The sequence below is a fragment of the Micrasema longulum genome, unplaced genomic scaffold (assembly GCF_059751315.1).
Source record: "Micrasema longulum isolate JH-2025_06_02 unplaced genomic scaffold, ASM5975131v1 h1tg000341l, whole genome shotgun sequence".
Classification (NCBI taxonomy): Eukaryota; Metazoa; Arthropoda; class Insecta; order Trichoptera; family Brachycentridae; genus Micrasema; species Micrasema longulum.
In genome coordinates this window covers 304,419-324,387 of record NW_028277544.1, presented here as the reverse complement: position 1 = coordinate 324,387, position 19,969 = coordinate 304,419, and the positions used below count along the sequence as shown (strand labels likewise).

Here is a 19,969-nt window from a genome sequence, read left to right as displayed (position 1 = left end):
ATTAACATTAAACAGTTGGCTGCGTTAACCGTAATGTGTAAATCAGCGTTCAAACAACTGCAATATAATATACAGGACAATATTGTATTGTCCCATCTCCGTAAATATCCTCTGCAGCTCAGTACAGGACGATGGGACAATCCAATAACTAGGCCGTAGTTCACACGTGGAACGCTGCGAAAACGAATACTCGACGACATCCGTTACGAACGAGTTCGCGAATGATACTTTTTATTTCATTCTAAGATATATTTGAATTGTCAGAGGATGAACTAAATAGTAAAAAGTCATTTTTTCTGCCGACATTCTCGGTAGAAAGAATGCGCGGGAGCCACCCGCACGCGTCCAGCAAGTGGCCATTGTTTTGCTGTCCTGTCAGTGAGATAATGTGGCCGCGAGCGGGGGTAGGGGTAATCCTTTGTTCTGCGAAGATATCCTACCGGCCTATCTCTGTGACAATGTCTCGGTTCATTATCCTGTCCTCCAAATTGCTGTTCAAACGAAGACAATAGGTCCGATGCTGGGACAAGACAATATTGTTTTCTCCTCCTGTGAACGATACGTAATGAATTTGGGTATTCTAAGCTAAGATGTACCTCATCTGATGACCTCGTATTTGTTAGCAAGTAGCTAAATTTATTTTTTCCTCCAGCATCTAAAATAAGGTAACTTTTGTATGCCTTAACTTTTTTAGTCGTCACTTTTCTAGGGAAAGTAGAATAGTGATAGAATGTATATGTTTTCCAATTCAACAAAAGACAAACAATTTTTAGTTTTTTATTGGAATAACTTATAAAGAAAAGTATACTTACAATAGTTGTGTTTACACTTTGTAACTATTTTTTTTCATGTCTCGGACCAACAATAGAACCACGTTATATTGAAATACAAAAGAAAATTATTATCCTTCCCTGTCAACTATTTGCCTGGAAAATTAAAAATAATTACTACCAGACGTTGGCTTTGTTAATAGTTGGGAGTAAAAAAAACTCATAATTCTTATAAATGAATGAAAATATTGTCTTGTCTTTAGACGACAAATACTTGATGATGAAAATTATATTATATATATGTTTACTTTTATAGCGTGGTTTAAATGAAACTCATAAAAAAAAATTCGCGTATTGTAAATAGTACATATGTTGTAATATAATCTATTTGTATAAAATAATATTTATTTTTTAACCCCTCACCGCATAGGTTTTTTTTCAGTTTGAAAAAAATATATGTTATGGAGGAGACTTGAAATGACCTAGAAAAAAAATTGTAAAGTAAAATAAATCATGCCACACAGCCTTACATGCATTAAACCCCCAAAGTATAACATGGCCATATATTGAACATCATGCCCTGAATATACAAAAAATAAATTTTCACTTTTATACTTCAAGCCAAATGTTTATCTGTATGCGGCGAGGGGTTAATAGCTGGCGCAGCAATTTAGGTTGTTTTGTGGCAAATTTACTAGCAAATAGCAAATTTTATCTTTCGTCTGCGTTGGTTGCATTGAAATAATTCAATTCTAATTCAAATCATTTATTTAAAAATAACAAATACATAAACTAAAATACAAGACGTACATATTATAAAATGAAAAAAAAAAACATTTAAATATGTATAGCTTCATATATATAATTCCTTTGTACGTGTGATGTCACCGTACTCCTCCTAAACGGCCAAACCGATTTACGTGCGGTTTTCAGAGAAATATAGATCTTTGCGCTGTGAGTGTTCGTAGATATTAAATTTTTCAATCGAATATGTAAAAAATAAGTTAGGGGCATAAATGTTTCATTCGTCGATCTACCAGGGTTACATTCGAGGAGAATGCATTTGCAATTTTTTTTTAAATATATTGTTTTTTTGTGTATAAAAAAAGTTTGTTTTTGAATGTTTACAAACAGCATTTGTTTTTTATGGATCTCAACCAGATTCTTTCCTTAAATTCCTTATAATTTCTACCCATTTATTTCTTTTCATTGGATTTTCGGTAACATTAAAATAATATTAAATTCAATACATTTAAAAAAATCATATTCCTACATAAGTACACCCCTTTGTTGGTGAGACGACCGGAGTTTGACGTTTGCAAAAAGAATGCCATATTTGAAAAAATATTTATTTTATGTTTTGCAATTCAACTAAAACAAGTACCTACTATTCAACATTTTTTTAATATTGTCAATTTTTAGTTTTGTAATTTAATTACAAACAAGTACCTAGGTACCTATTTATCAATAAAAAGTATTTTTCCAAGGCAAGCCAACGTTCGGGCAGGACAACGTCTGTCGGGTCAGCTAGTATATACATATAATTTAAAAAGGTAGACAAATAAAACCTTTAATTAAAGAAAAACATGAATTGTTTTATTAGTTTCAGTTGCTTTTGGCAGCCTTTAAAAAACAGACAAAAAATCCTCGTTTTACAGGTATAGTACCTACGTGTCGATGTGTAGTATGGAATTAAATTTTAAATACATCTAGAAACATTTCCGTTTGCCGTTTGGTAAAAAATCTTTTATGAATGAACTGTTAACGAAAACCGGACTGTAGAAGAAAACGAATTTCACTCGGTTTTGTAAAAGGTTGGAAACATTTGAAGAAAGGAAAGGAACACGGATATGGAATATGGACCTACCTTTGATACGATGCGGATGCTCTTAAATTTTGGGTACTAGATGAAGTAATTTACTATGAATTATTTAACGATTTATGATAACTTTTACAACAACGCGACGAACCCAATAATTTTTATGTTATCTAATGTTATGTCAAAAATGTTGTTTGTGTTGTTTCAAATCCAATTGTTCTATTTTTTTATTTCTTATATCTTGATCTAAGGTAGGTACCATGAGGTCAAGGGAAGGATAGGAAAGAAAGGTAATCGGCCAGGAATAATAACGATAAATGCTGTTATATACTAAACATGTTGTTTTGTTAAATTAGAGCCTAAAAAGTAATACTCAAGCTATTGTTAATAATGATAAGGTAAACAAAACAACCCTTTCAACTTCATACAAATAATTTTTACTGACTGGAGATGCCTAGCTTGGAATTGAAAATATGCATATTTTGTTATTTGATTATTAAAAGTTAGCGTTTGTTTTGTAGAACTCCATTTTGTTTTAATCAAATTACAAATTTAAAAGCTTCAATTGAATTTATTTTTCTATAGAATCACCATGTAAAGCGCCCTTGAGGTATTATATTACGAAAATGGCGCTATATAAGTTATCCATCATAATAATAATAATAATTAATTAGGAACTTATTATTGAATCACTCACTGAGTTATGTTTAAAAATGCCCCTGTCAGGTGAAACAGTTACCCATTTTTTACAAATTAAATCACTCACTGATTTACGTTTGAAAATGCACTTATCTGGCGAAACAGTTGTCCAATTTGTACAAAAAATAATTAAAATATCTAGACTTACATAGCTTGATCTTATTTTAAGTTCTTTAATTTTGTATATCTAAGTAATTACCTTTGTACGAAAAGACACAGAAATTCTCTTTTAAATAAAAAACATTGATTAACTTCCGCCACTGCATTATGCTTATTATACCCATTTAATTCTTAAAAATGCGTTTTTATATTGACTCATTGCCCCCTGTCCGAATTTAAAATAACAATGTTTAGTTTTCCACGTAAAATAAAATAAACAACCGCACATTAGATCACACTTCGCGTTTTAGATATCTTATTGCGCATTTACACTATTTCTAACTGTAATCATAAAACTATATTTTAAATCAATGTTTACATTTAATTGCAATTAGTATGATCGTGCCAGAACCATTTTTACAATGCCTTATATATTTTTTTGATGTTTGAACCACTGTTAAATATTCCATTTTGTTGATTTAAAATGACCCCACGCTTTTACTACTCGTATATTATTTAAACTTGTTAACCTATTAAGTGAAATTCGTATAAATCAATTCGGAAACGATCGAAAAATTTGGATTTTTTATTAACATTTTTAAAGTGATTAGTGTCTGTAAAATACTGTCGAGAACAAAAATTTTTTTTGCTACTTATTAGTAGCATAAAAAATATTTTTTAATTTGTAATTTTGGACTCCCGTAAAAACGGGCATTGCATTGGCCACGCCCCTAATACGTCACGATTCATGTTAATTTTGAACTCTTTTCCTAACCTTTAAAATTTTAACAGAATATCGTCACGAATCTTGACGTCACAATTATCAATACCAAACACGTCGCTTTTTTCTAGTGACATATTAAAAAAAAAATTTTTTTTCAAAGTTATGTATGAAAACGTTTCTTGATTTTGAAAATAGAACTAATTATGATAAATCCATTTCATATATTTTTATAGCCATTCGTAGTATGTGATATTTCCTTTTTACGACCCAGAGTACTGGACTGCATGGTTCCTATCATTGAATAGCGCATACGCATTGTTACACTATAAGAAAACAGATCTACGTGTAATGTATCGTTTAAAAGTCTGGAGAGTCATACCCTCGACCGCACATATTTATTTTAATTTGGTAGTCCTATGTCCAATCCAAAAAAGTAAATATTATCTAAAATCAATCACTCACGCGCCTGGTGCCTTGTACGAGTACGCAAGCTGCCCGCACCAAAATAAATGTACATACACAGAACATCCATCTCTCTTGATTTATAAAAAGTGTTCCTATGTTTTGAAGTCGCTTTTATTCCGCGTTAGTAGGTATTTATTATTTATCGAAAGCGTTAAAGAAATCATTATTCAAACGAGATCAACTTGTCTCAATCGTTTTATCAGATTAATCAATTTAATTTTGCTCTGGTGATAAATTGCTATCGTTAGTTGTTCGATTACTGATGGACGCCAAACAGACGGGAAAACAAATATTTTTGTACCATTTGCCGTTTATCTGACTTTGAGTTGCGCATGTCTTTAATGTTCGCGAATCTCCGAAAATACTGTTTGGAATTATATTATTATAAACCACGAATAAATTTGTTCCTCTGTAAGATCTGCTTTATCTCCATTCCACCTCCGCTTTATTGAATTAATTAAGTAAATGCACTCAGTTTAAATTCCTTCGTACGAGTGCCTTTCGACTGGCTCTCATCTTCCATTATTGGCTCGTGGAATTCCGGGTGCATTGCTACCCACTGCGTACAAAGGATTTTGCAGAGCCTTCGAGAACAGCGAAGATGAATACCACACACAATCAGTCTAGATTTACCGGTTTAATTTTGAATATTGAATTCCAAATCATAAATTTACATTGGCGCATAGTAGCTTGCATTCTTGCGTACTGCTACGAATTCATTCAAATTATTTTAAGGCTCTTTAAAATAGAAGACTAATTTCAAATGAGTGTTAAAATCCACACTCAAACTTCAACCCAAAAAACAAAGGGTAGATTGATTTTATTTATACTATAGTTTTTATTTTTATTTATTTCCGCATCAACCGGTACACAATGAAACCGACTCTCCTCTTGACTTCCCTTTGCAGGATTTTTATCTGAACGGGTAGCCGCTGAATTTTTTAAATTCAAAATAATATAATAAATGTCAATCACCGTATTTTGCTGTTTCGTGTTAATTTGGACGATGCTTGTGAAAAGGACCAAAAGTGTAATTATTGTATTTGTTTGCATTTTATATTATAATAATGAGGAAGTTCAGTGTTTTTTTTTGAATTTTTTATTTGTTAATAGACTGTTAAACTAAGTCAAAAATTTTTTTTTTAAATTTTTATATATCGTATTATCGGCGCTACGATTTTTCAAAGTTTTGTATTTCTGAAATAACTCCGCGTGTAACGTCAGAGGTTCATTTCCGCTTATTCTCATTCAGTTCTTCCTATTGGTCCAGAAGCGACAAGCAGACCGGAAATCTTCCATAGCTCTCAGATCATAGGTTGATTCACATGAACCAGTGACGTCATTTAAAGTAGTGCGTTTTTATCAAAGTATTTTTTATTATTTTTTCTGTACATTTTCAAGAAACTTTGTAGTACAATTTAATGCTCTAATTTTTACCCCGCGTAAGAAAACATTTTTTGTATCCAATTTCCCGTAGGGCTGAAGTTCCTCATTAACTAACAGTCAAATAAAACAATGTTTATCAGGTTTTTCGGTTAAATTGTGAAAAAAGCAAAATATATTTGTACAAAAATTTCAACCTTTACAATATTTTGTAGTTACAAAAAAATATCTAGCGATTTTCTCTTTTACGAGTACGACCGTTTTTTACTTCTTGTGCTCCTTAATACGAGTATTTATAATAAATAATTAACTGTTTGTTTGCAATATTTTTCTTATTATTATTGAGTATTTATTTCAACGTCTATATACTTAATGTCATTATTATTGGCTGTGTTCTTTGACTGCTTATAGTAAAGTCGCTTTGCGTTGTATTTTTGAAAACTTTGCTAAAAAACACAAATCAATTTAATATTAAAATTTCGCGAGTCCATTAAAAACCCGACTATTTAAAATTTTGCCGGTGACTTCATTATAAGTCATGTAAGTTAAAAGCTCTATATTTCTCTTGACATAACTCGAGATAGCGTAATGCGGCGGACCACCTCTACCACCTGGTCCCCGGTGTGTCTTGGTGATAAGCCAAATTCGTTTTATTTTGTAGTTCGTGAGCATCGGCGGAGTTGGTGATACACAAATATTATTATAACCAAATACTCGGCTAAAATTGTCACTGGTGATGCATAGCACTAATAGATCTCGGTACTTCTGTAGGAAAATGTACTAGTATTATGCTTAATCATAAAATATTTTCTTTATTCCATAATTTATACAAGACCACAAAAATAAACTGCGTTTGTTAATTCCTCACGGTTTCACTGAGCCCCTAACTGGCACTTTTAATGACATGCCATAAGATGCTTTATTTATCCTAACTTCCTCCTAAACTCCTAATCATTTCAAAGATGGTGAACGGTTATTTACATTTTTTGGATTATAGTGCTTTCTATGTTTACTTTTGTATGGGTACTATTGTGTACCATATTTACGTGTATTTTTATTTTTTAAATTACTTTAATCGTTATTATTATTACTATTTTTTTGATATTTTTTTTTATTGTTTTCTTTGAGACAAAAGAATTTTATTGTATTTAATATACTTATATTTTGTACCTCTTAAAGAAAAAAATATAAAGATTCTTTTTCTTTTAAAATTTTATCTGCACACATTGTTTAATATTTTTTTTATATCTAAATATGTTATTTATGTAACTTAATACTTTTCAATTTGATTTTTATGATTTTCACATTATATTGAAGTGTTTATTTTTTAAAAAATATAATATGATTCTTTGTAAGGTAAAAGGCACTACGCACCGTGTATATTAATAAATAAATAACGCGCGAGAAGAATGTAATCCTACTTTAACTCTCATATTGTTTGCGACGTTCACCGTCTATTAGTTGTTCCATAAAGATGTGCGGACTGATCAAGACATTTACCGAGCGAATCTTCAAATAAATAAACCAATAATACCACATAATTTCGATCACGATAAATTGGATACTTCTAATAAAATCGGCAATCGGCTCGAATCTCACTTTTTACATTTGCTTGGTCATGTTTTTTTTTTACCAAACAAAAATGTCAAGTAATGTAGTAGAAAAAGCTTAACAGAATAGCTGACTCACTATAGTAATATAAAAGACTCATATTGATAGAAATGTTAAGTAGCAAAATAGACCCCAATTGATATTGTCATGTCTTTTTGTGAATTGTTTACTCACAACCTGAGAAGACTAAATAAGTATTTTTATTAACATATTACAACCGAGATGAATAACATTTTAGAGAAAGTAATATAGAAGTCTAGACATCTACAGGGTTTATGACCTGTCGTTGGCTGGTTTCAGTGTCCACTTTACACACTGCAACATTCACCATTCTGCCCATATTTGAACATTTCTATATTCCTTCAATTCTTTTCTGAAAAATATTTTTACTAATTGTTTCATCGAATGTAACCGCTTCTTTCTAGTGTCTTCTTACCTTTTTTGTTTTTATCTGTATGTCGCTAATTATTATAATGGTACATGTTTCTACGTTTTATATTGTTAAAGCTTTGCTGTTAATTAACGAGCCAATAAATTAGTAAAATTATCACAGCTAAATTAAGACAGGCGCCTCGCCGAGGCTCAGTTGGTTGGACGGCCAACTGTGAAACTGGCGTCGCGGGCTCGATTTCTGCCAGCTGCAAGATAAAAATACGAGAAAGATTTTTTGTCAATTAGTCTGGGTGTTGTGGTGTATTTTTTGTAACCTCCTTTCGTATTCTCTTTTTCTCACCCTGCTGACGAGCCTCCAATTAGAGGATTCGCGGATTATTCCTTTGAAAAACAAATACAACAAAACTAACTTCTGTTTTTTCATTAAATTACTCAAATGTATACTTGTTTACTAATGTACCTCCCCTATTGAATCACAAACAAATTAATAAAATAAGACCCTTTTGAATTAAAAACTGCTGAATTTCATTAGTTTTTTTATTAACTGATTTCCCTTTTTTCAGAATAGTGTTAATTGGAATAAAACTACCGTCGCGCCCCTTGGCTGAAGTATCTGCGTAGGAGTTGGTAGTAGGAGTCACAACAATATTGTAAGTTACTTACTATTAATTAAACTTCAGTTTATTCACTTAGAAAAATTCGTGAACTATCCAACCATTATATTCGTCCAATAGAATAAGGCGGGGTCAAACGATTTTTCAAATATACATGTGTGTAAAAATTTACGCACAAATGTCGAGATCCGTGAAGTTTGTAAGGCTGAGACATGCATTATCGAAAGAATCAAGAAAGGGGTGCTGCGTTTGTTTGGACATGTAGAGCGAATGGACAGCGAAAGAACGGCTAAAAGGATCTACGATGCTAATGTTGATGGATGCAGAAAACGAGGAAGACCGAGAAAGACATGGCGCGATCAAGTCCATCAAATACTTGAAGATGGACATGTCAAAAGTAGGAATAATCGGCGTGCGTGCATGAGAAGATGTATGAATGTAGAGGAAGCGAGGTCTGTATGCCAATGAGAAGGATATGGCGTTCTATCCTCTCTGCCTATCCCAACGGGGAAACGCCGTGATGTTTTATTTGTTTGTTTGTTTTTTTTTTGTGATGATTTATTCAACGGCTGTGCTTTTTTTATTTACGGCTATCTTTTTTATTCGATTTAACAGTCTTTATTAAAAACTAATTTTTGTACATTTTTATTCTTATTATTATTATTATAACATGGAATAGACAAAATATATATCATATAAAATTATCACTAATTTGGTATAACTGATTATTTTGTGAGCACCGATAATTTTACAAATTTTGGTAATTAAGTTAATTACGATGCTTATTTTGCTCTTAACTTATGAATTCATCAACAATAATTTGAGTGTGCCCAATTTTTGTAGACGAGGTCGGGATTTCATCCCCTGGGGATTAAGATTAAATTATTACAACGGAAATAGAATACACTTTACAGAGGGAAATATAGAAGTCTAGACATTTAAAGGGCTTATAACATGTCCTAATAAATAAATTAGTGTATGCGGTAAAGATCAAAACTACAGGGATTGATTTAAGACTAACCTATCAAAAGAACACATATTTTAAGTAATAGCTGCTATGTAGCAAGTAGCGAAAAACTCGCCGTATACATTATACGGAAGTTAGAAAATAAATCGGGTTGTGACTCCGTGCCAAGTATTGCGGACTCACGGATCAGAGGGTCGAGGTTCGAACCTCACTCTACCCCAACTTGATTCCCATTATCTCATTGAAAATGCCTCCAAAATTTAAATACTTGGGTAATATCAGTAGAACGCAATCTTTCTTTTAAAAAACTTATCTATGTTCGTTTAACAAAACGAAGTGTACATTTGTAATGTTATTAAAGGTTCATATTAGTTCTTAAGACTTCAGATGTTAAAAATGAACTTAATAAATCACCGATAAATTATTTGTTTTCAAGAACTTCATACACCTTTACTGTTATAAAACAATCAAAATTAGAACCGAATGCATACAGCGAGTTATATTTCGAACATTTTTGATTTTAGAAAATAAAAGTAGTAATAGTCTCGTAAGCATTTCGATTACAGAAAATGTTCTAATTGATATTCGTCTAATTAAGCCGCACGAGTAATATTTCAATACTCTCAAGAAAAAATCTGTATGTGGGGTAGTAAATAGGTCTCTGTTACAGAATCAATTTACTTAATCAATTATCCCCCAACGTAATGTTATTGTTGGGTCGGTTTTCCTCTACTGAGACATTCATAGCACCCCCTGGGTCCGTATCCTAATGGGAAGTTAAAATTTATCTTAAGTTTTATCTTCAAAGTAAAATGAAGTTTTTTTGTATAAAAAATAGAATTTCTTGATATTTTTTTAAACATGTTCAATTTCCGGTTTCCGACGAAGATACTTTGAATTTTCCTACAAAAATAAACTTTTTTGTAAATAACTATCGATTTTAGTTTATAGCGTCTCGATAAGTACCGATGAAGACAGCGCTTATAATCGCGGCCCTGCTGCCTGTTTCTGCAATCTGGTTGATGTAACCTGTTTACTTGTATCATTATTCCTATTACTGCTATGATAGTTTCTCACAGAAATAATAGTGTTCTTGTACAATAAAACGTATAATACAACGAAACATCTTTTAACACGGCTTCAACGGCACAAAAATTGAAAATAAAAATTTAAACATTTATTTAACGATGTGTTGTAGTAATATGACTATACTATCTTGAATTCATTTTTTTAATTCCCTACGTCGCATTGCATCGCATCGCATCGCTTTTTTTTACTTTGTACCTAGGCACAGCGAGGTATGTGCGAGGTAAGGGTGATACTAATTAATCGTTGTTACGATTTTTTAAGTGTTGTGTTGTCACGTCGTATTTATCAATAAATTTGAAGTGCAATAAATAGTAAACATTTATTTTTTTTAATCCTGAAATTATTTTAATCCAAGAAAACCTACCTACCACTGTTTTTTTAAGCATACTTTTTATACACGGTACTGCGTAGACCGTTTCTCCGGTTAAAGGCTGTAGTTGGGTAAAACGAACGCAAAATTAGGAAATCATACGATTTTGCCATTTTAGTATTAACCGAAGGCATAATTTTAAGTAGAAATAAAGGAAAATGTCACAAAAATGTATGTGATTTAAAATGCTTGTATTTTTTTTCAAAAACAAAACATTTCAAATTATATGTTAAATGCATTATCTTCAAATTATTGTAACAAATTTTTGTTCAATACTTAGTCTTTATTGAGATCCCAGATACCTAAGTTGAGTCTAAATTTGAAATGGCGTAATCTGACGGTCTAAAAGTAATTATATTTTAGTTACATAAAACTTTTAAGTATATTTTTTAACAGAAATACCTTTAAAAAATAATGTTTTTATCTAATTTATGTTTTTTATTTTTTTATTATTGCGCAATTAAAAAAAAAAACATTCGTTTTAAAATGGCAAAATCGTATGATATCCTAATTTTGCGTTCGTTTTACCCGACTACAGCCTTAAAGTTCCGGTTTATGCGTATAATATAGTAAATACTTACAGTATTAGGCAACTTAATTTGTACCATTTCAAAGTTTTCTTATTTAAATAAGTTTTCCATGGATGTGCACTGTAATTTAAATGGCCGTATTTTGTCAAAAATTTTGCATTTAACATAACACTCTACTAGTGATATCACTTCAGTCACTTTTTAATGTTTTTTGTTATTAGAAGTGTTAGTTAGAATAAGAGTATACTGTATACTTAATTTTCCCTAAATATAATACTGCCATCATAAGAAAGAAGGACCTATCGAACATTTTTTTCGAAAATATGTTAAATACATACCCGGAATCAGGAAAAAAATACGCATCTACTAAAAATACATCTATCTTCCTAAAATAACCACAACCCTATCATTTTCACTAATAAATGAGACTAAACTGCAAAAAGTCTTGAGGATTACTAATTATAAAAGGCTGTTCGTTCTGACGTATATAATTATTAAAGACTGATTAAAATACTTATTTTTCTTCCATTCCGTTTTTAAAACATCTGAAACGAATGTACCTACTGGTTTTCAATTAAATTTAAGATCTCCTAGTAATTTCGAAGTTAATTAATTATTAGGTCGGCGTTACTAGTTTGAAAAACAGTAAATGGCTAGTAAAGTCTATTTTATTTAGTTGAGTAGAATCAATTGGTATATTAGCACCAAAAAAGAAAGACGTTTACTTAATTATTAAATAAAAATGTCGTTTCTGGCTAGAAACGTCTTTTCATTGAAGTATAACATATTTTCTTGTATTTTTTTTACTAAAAAGAAGATGAAAATGTTAATTTTTAAATATATAACGTAATATTTATTTAAATGAATATATTTATTCCGTTAGGACAAACCATAATACATACTTAATTTTTGTAGTATTTTTCACACAGCGAATTTTTCAATCTCCGAGTTACAAAATATTTATTTTCTCCGTTCGTTGTTTTATGTAGAAACGTTCTTCTTTCTTATGACGGCAGAATAAGTGTAATGTAAACATAAGTTACGTATTACGTACCTATTATAATATCAAAATTCAATAAATGTATAATACTTAAAAATTATAACAAATAAGTTTACACAGTTTCGAAGTCTACTCGTCTGTACCTTTTCGTACTGAATGGTTCATAGGGCGCCGCATTGGTTATGGTCTTGCGTGGTAGGCAATAAGCTGACCACTAGACCACGAGGCCGACAAAACAAGTAGAGTTTAAAATAACTTACACGAAAACGTAACGAATATTTTTGGTACCAAATATTGGTACTGTATTTTTTAATTAAAGTTCTTGTCGTTATATTAGTCAAAAACAAATACCTATTATTGTAATTTTAAAATATATATTTTAAGATCCAAAACACTTTGAATGATCAATACCTAGACTTACATATTCCCTTTTAAAAAATGTTTTCCCTTATTCTTGCAATCAATATTAATTTACATATTTTTTACTTTTTTTTTATTTCGTTACGTTACGGATACGCCTTTTCGCCTTTGAAAGAAATGTCTTTTTGATCGTACAATATTTTACCGAGATATTATTATCAGTTAAAAAGAAATTGTCTTTAGGGGCGGGAGATTGAGTTCTTGTTCTGCCCCGGGACACATATCTGCGGATGTAATTTTGGGATTGCCGGTTTTCAAAGTATAGCAAACGCAAAGCCATGCTAAATTCATTTAAACGACGAATATTAGACGAAGAGACTAGAAAACCAGCTCAGAAACACGTTCTTTTCTCTAGTCCATTACCGCTTCCTCGCGATCATATGAGTGTAAAAAGGATGTGATATATAAAACGCCTTTTTTAACACACATAAAATGGCTGGAGTTTTATGAAAAGTTAAGAAATCATACCATTTTGCTATTTTAAAACGGCGTTCTTTCAAAATTGCACCATGAAAAAAAAAAAAAAAAACATTTTACAACAAAGATGAAGAACATTTAAGAGAAGGTAATATAGAAGTCTAGACATCTACAGGGCTTATGACCTGTCAATGGCTGGTTTAACTGGCCACTTTACACACTGTGTAACATTCACCATTCTGCCTATATTTGAACATCTATATTCCTTCAAGTCTTTCATCTGTTGATGTTTGTGAAGTTAAAGAGCTGAAACCTTTATTTATGCGGGTGAGAATAATCTAATTGAATTTTTTCACCTACATACTAGGCAACGCCTGAAAATATTATTTTTTCAATTTCTGTACTTCTTCATGGACAAGGTAATTTATCAACAATATTTTGAGTTTGTCCAAATTTTGTCTCTGTTGTAAAATGTTAATATAAACAGCTCCCCAGGGAGTTGAATCCAGTCCTTGTCTACAAAAATTTGGACAAACTCAAAATATTGTCAAATAAATAAACATTAGATATAAAAAAAACATTTACTAAGGTATTTCTTATACTATACTTAAAAGTTTTATGTAGCAAAAATATACTTACTTTGCTACCGACACATTACACCCCTTAAAATTAAGACTAAATTTAGGCATATTGGTACTCGTATAAAGACTAATGCCCCGTATTCAGAGACAAAACTGATGAGGAAAGAACATTCTATTGTCTTCACCTTTGAGTTAATTTTTGCATATGAGATTAAAATGTATTTTCCCACGTTAAGTTTTGTCTCTGAATACGGGCATAAGTATTTGAGTAAAATTTGTTCTAATGATTGGAAGATAATGGATGGAACAAGAAAATTATTAAAGAAAGAAAATATTCTGGGTTTAAAAAAAAAACATTTTTAATAAGACAAATTTTATGGCATTTGTCTTAAATTCTAGATTAAATTATGTCTAATAACGGGGAAGTTCAGTGCTACGGAAAATTTGATTTTAAAAATATTTTCTGACACTGGGTAAAAATTAGAAGATTTAATTGTATGGCGAATATAGAGTGTTGTGATAGATTTTCGCTTTCCGGGAATCGAACTCGCCGATCAGTATAACCCACCTATGAGAACTTGTGACGTCACGGGCGGAGTTATTTAAAAATAACAAAACCTTAAAAAATCATATCGCAGATAATAATATGATACATAAAAAAATGTATTTTTTAAATTGGCTTAGTTTGGTCGTCTATTAACCAATAAATAAAATAATAATGTAATTAAACTTCCTCATTGTTTATATTTAAAAACGAATATTTTTGCTTGAACAATTTATCTTTGTGTTCAATTTAAAATTAATACGTTCTGCCAGAATGTTAACAACCCTTAAAATATATTTAGGTAATTAATTAACTCCCTTTCAATGTTTAGAATCTCCGTTATCACATTAAATTTAGATGACAGGGACGGACGGTGAGCAGTACCTACATATAAATAAGTAATTATGATGTATGCAAAGAATTCGGGCAGAATTCTCAGTGGGTCTAAATATCAGATCTTTTTATGTTTTTCCAGAAGTTTAATCTTTTCGCTACGTGTTTCGTTTTTTTAAATTCTGTAATGTTTTCAGTTTTCATTACGTTTCTTCAGTCCTTATTTGTCCATTTTTCATTTTAAAAAAATCCCGAAAATGAATTATAATTTGTCATTAATAAATAGATAAAAGTCATTTCATTTATTGACTACTTTACTTAGGCCCCTTGATTAATTTATTATATCGCAAAAAGCTAGGCTTATTGGTTTTAATATTAAAACACTGGTTCGACTCTACTAATTTCGTTTATATTTTAACAAAAAACGAAATATTGGACAAATGTTTCGGCTTATTAGGGTATTTTCAAACGAATGTCTAATTTTTTTTTTTAATATCCTAGTAACAATCACTTATATAATCTATACAAGTTATTATAAAAAAAAACTGCGTTCGTGGAATCAAATCAGTGTTTGATATCAAAATTAAAATTATAATACTGAGTTTTACAAAATAAACGTCAACTCGATAATTTAACCTTTCCCAGCCTGAACGTGAAAAAAATCCCCCAGTTCCTTAGGAGGCTACTAGGAATACCCCAGCTAAAATGCTATAAATACGATTTACGACGAAAAATATTGTCCTAACTGTTTCATAATATTTCGAGTTTTCAGCGAAATTCATACATTTTATCATAAAATACTGTTGCGAGAGGATGTTATGGTATATGACATAGCGTTGCTCTTACTGTGACGTGTTAAAAAGAATTCTAATTCTCAGTACGCGTTAGCGACGCCGGTACAGTGGGAATTGAGAGGGGGAATGCGTGTAAAATGTAAAGCATAAAGTCCGTTTTTTGTGGTTATGGCTGGAAAAAAGCCATCAAACAACAAAAAGCAGACGTGTTAGCTGATCAATATTTTAAAGATTATTAAACTGTTGAGCGATTAATTTTAATGTTGTTTGTTGTTTGCACGGGGGAAAGCAAAGAAATAGTGAATGATTACTATACGAATTCGGCTGGAAAATATTTTAGTAATTTTGGTACATTCTTAATAACATGGAAAAAGATTATGCAAATAATGAAATCAATATGATGATTAACAAAACGGTAATTGAAAAAATATGCTACCTGGGGGACCCTAGATAGATAAAGAGTAGTGTTTTTATCTATAAAACAATCGTATATCCACTCATAAATTACTGTTCTTCCATTCTTTTTTATGTTATGGAGTGGAAATTAAAAATATACGAATTCTTCAAAATACGGCGATAAGGATTAAACTCAAAAGAAATATATATTCTTTTGTAGAAATAATGCACCAAGAATTTGGCTTGCAAACAGTAAAGCAATGAATAAAATATAATCAAATTTCACCAACAATGTCATACTAAGGATAAAAAAAGATTACCAATGAGGAGAAAAACAGAGTCTCAAAACTCATTATACAAATGAGTTACCTGAAAAATAAAAGAGATAGAAAGCATTAAGATATTTAAAATTAATTTGAAAAAATATGTTCCTGAGAAATTTTTATAAAAAATCGTTTTGTTACGAAGACTTTATATACGTTCTTAAGATGTTATAAACTAACCTAATAAATCATAAATAAAATAATAAAATAAATAGATACCCCCTTTGAAAGCGAAGGATTAAACGAACTTGTAGTTTAATAAGTGAATGTTCAAGTGACATAATTTATTGATTAGTTTGAAAGTTTAATTGAATAATAATACTTTCAAAAATTAAGTTTTGTTACAGTTCTTGAATTTCTATCGGTGCTACGTTATTACATGAATGAAATCATACCAATCGTATGATTTACTATTGAATCAATGTATCGAATGAATGAACTGTTTCTTCTGGGCTAGTTAGGACTAGATTTCATAACTAGTGTTAGAACAGTTCATTAATCCCTAAATAATAATGGTCCAAACTTCCGCAATAGTTATGGAATTCGTCAAAAGTTTCTGGGGTTCTAAATACTACCAAACGCCTAGAGTATTATTTTAATTACATGTACTTAATAACTAACTGTATATACATATTTACCACCATCACCATTTTCAATTTTCCTTATTAAATTGGATTATTAAAAAGTTATTTGATCTATCACTTCGCATTGATCCGATATTCAATATAATACCCTCAAATTACAACATTAAATAGCAATGTGATGGATACAGCGTAGTGTTTTTACAATCCTCTTAAAATGGAAAATGTAAAATACAAAACTATTTCATTATTTATTTTACAACAACCTTATTCGCTACAACGCTATTCATATAAGTCATTTCGCAAAAATATATATTTTAGCGGTGGTTCCGCACGCTTGCCAAGCGTCGACAAGCGCAAGCGTTGGAATCGTGCGTTTGGCTTGCCTTGCGGACGGACGCAAGCGATCACTTGCCGCGTTTTTCTCAGTTTGACGCATTTAGACTTTTGTACTAGGCGTGGAGGGGAGGTGTGCGGTAAATACTGTTGACTTAAACCAATGAACGCTCGGAATTCTGAAAGCGTGTGATACTGACGTTTGGTTTGCGTATGCTTGTCAAGCTTCGCTAAGCGGCTTGTGGCAAGCGTGTGGACCTACCATAAAGGGCCATTTACATGCGGACAATACAAAATATATTACAATATTGTCTTGTCCCAGCTCCGTGAGCAGCCTCGACCGCGCGGGACAGAACGCCCCGGGACAATACGATAATACACGACGGCGTTTATTACAAAAGAGTTCACGAAAAATACTGTTTATTTTATTCCTAGATGTATTGGAATTGTTAAAGAACGAATTACATAAAAAAAAATCTGTCTCCATTTTCGGCTGAAAAAATGTGCGGGAGCGACACCGAAATGTCCTGTCCGTGCGTGTTTACACGAGAACAATGCGACCCCTGGCAACCGCGCGTGATGGTGGGGGTAATCATTGTTCCGCGGAGATATCCTGCCTGTCTGTCTCGGTGGTGATGTCTCGGAACAATTTTTGTCCTACAAATTGCTGTTATTACGTGGACGATGGTCGATTCCTGGGACATAACAATTGTAAACGGCTTTTAAGAGTTTATTGTTTCTTTCACATCCCGATAACACAAATTTTATAAAAATAATAATGTCTGTTTTTTTTTCTCAAATATATTAATTTAATGTTATTTAGACTCAAATACTTGCGTTTTATTGTAGTTTTAAATTCAGAATTAAGGTATTAATGTGATTATTTTTAATAAAATATAAACTATTTTTTATTCTTTAAAAAAAGACCTCGTGAGTACACAATCCAAAACTTGAACAAAATATTTTAGTTGGCAGGTAGTTGTTTGTTAATTTTCTGAGAAAATTTATTTAGTAAAATTATTTGTAACGATGAGCATGTTTTGTTATGAAATCTATCCAGACCCTTCGGCAGTTTTGTGTTTTCATTTTGATTTCGTAAAATAAAAATAATACTGCTTCGTTAGTGATCTAAAAAATCTTTATATGTAAAATGAAATACGAAGGCAAGCTTTACATCATACTAATTGGGAAATTGCTCGGAGCATCTTTGGTGAGTTACTATCATTTAATAATTGAGTAACGTTTTTTATTTATGCTTTGTTAAGTTAGTTCATAACATCTTAATAACTAATATAAACTCTTAATAACATTACAATTTTGTATCGAGATTTCTCAAGAACATATTTTTAAAAATTAATTTGAAATATTTCTATGTTTTCTATTTCTTCGGGTAATAATAATAATAATAAATCTTCAGAACTGGATATACAATCTATCTTTATATTTTATCTTTGTAACTAATTGTACAGCTTCAATATCTTTTAAAATGAGTTTTATCCCTAGTTTCTTATGCGTGACACTGTTTGTTAAATTTGATTATATTTTTTATTAAGTTGATTTAAGCCGATTTCTAAATAAGTGGATTTTTTTGTTTATTCGGGAATTCAACAAGGATACGTATCCTAACATACAATAATAATTGTAAGCAGTTTTTTTATAATGCCCTTTTTTTATAGAACATCATCATTAAACCCTTATCCGCGCCTGATGGTGCATAGGGCACTGCATTAAAAAAAATACATGCGCTTGTGTATGTATTACAATGTAATCATGTATTACATCATGTATTACATCATGTATTACATGATCATGTATTACACGAAGCTAAGGTGGTCAGCTTTACGATTCAGGTGCCAGTTTTGGAACATGAAATATTGCTGTGTAATCACGTCTTACTTCATATCGACCTTCCCAGGAATCTAACCCGGGACTTTAGCATGATAGGCGATCGCGCTACCTACTACTCTCGAGGCGGACTTATTTCCACTTGATCTTTTTTTTTTTTTTTTTAATTAAAAGGAATAACCCGCTAAGCCTCTATTTTGAGGCTTGTCAGCAGGTGGGATAGAGGGGATATGGAAGAAGGTAATGAAAAATACACCACAACACCCAGACCAATTGAGAAAAAAATCTTTCTTGGATTTTTTTCTTGCAACTGGCGGGAATCGAACCCGCGACGCCAGTTTCACAGATAGCCGTCTAACCAACTGCACCACGGCGCCTGTCATTATTATCATCTTATTCGGGATTTTTACCTAATAGCCGTCGAGCCAAAAGCACTATACATCAGTATTCTGGTTCTATTTAAACACGTAACTTTATTATGTACCCGATCTTTTATAAATGGCTTTCTATTTACGAACACAAAATGCTTAAACTTTCATAATTCGTACCCCGAAAAAATAAATATTTGCAGGTAGAGACGTTATTTGAACTTATTATTTCCAGTTAGCTGTTAACTTTTGGGTTGCCGATATTTTAAATTTAATGTATTCAGGAGACACGTGTAAATTATAGCTATGATTTTATTGGCAGCTTTACGATTTTATTTAGTATCAGTGCTGTTCTGCCATTTTGCATCCCTTCTGATTATAGCCTGCCGTTATGTGGTGGGTTACAATTTAGATACTTATCTACGTTACTATTATGCTTTTTATGTCAGTAAATCCATTAAAAAAAAGCATAAGTTAACTTATATTTTACTTTTATTT

General features: G+C 31.2%; 1 protein-coding gene across 5 annotated transcripts in view; it reads left to right on the top strand.

Annotated features, from left to right (window-relative positions):
* LOC148282291 (adenylate cyclase type 1-like) overlaps positions 1–19,969 on the top strand; it is a 338,437-nt gene that overhangs the window by 111,534 nt on the left and 206,934 nt on the right. For all 5 annotated transcript variants that reach the window (XM_088225291.1, XM_088225290.1, XM_088225293.1 and 2 more), the window contains exon 3: positions 8,527–8,613. The gene's annotated coding sequence lies outside the window, so the exon portion shown is untranslated. The remainder of the gene's footprint in view (positions 1–8,526; positions 8,614–19,969) is intronic.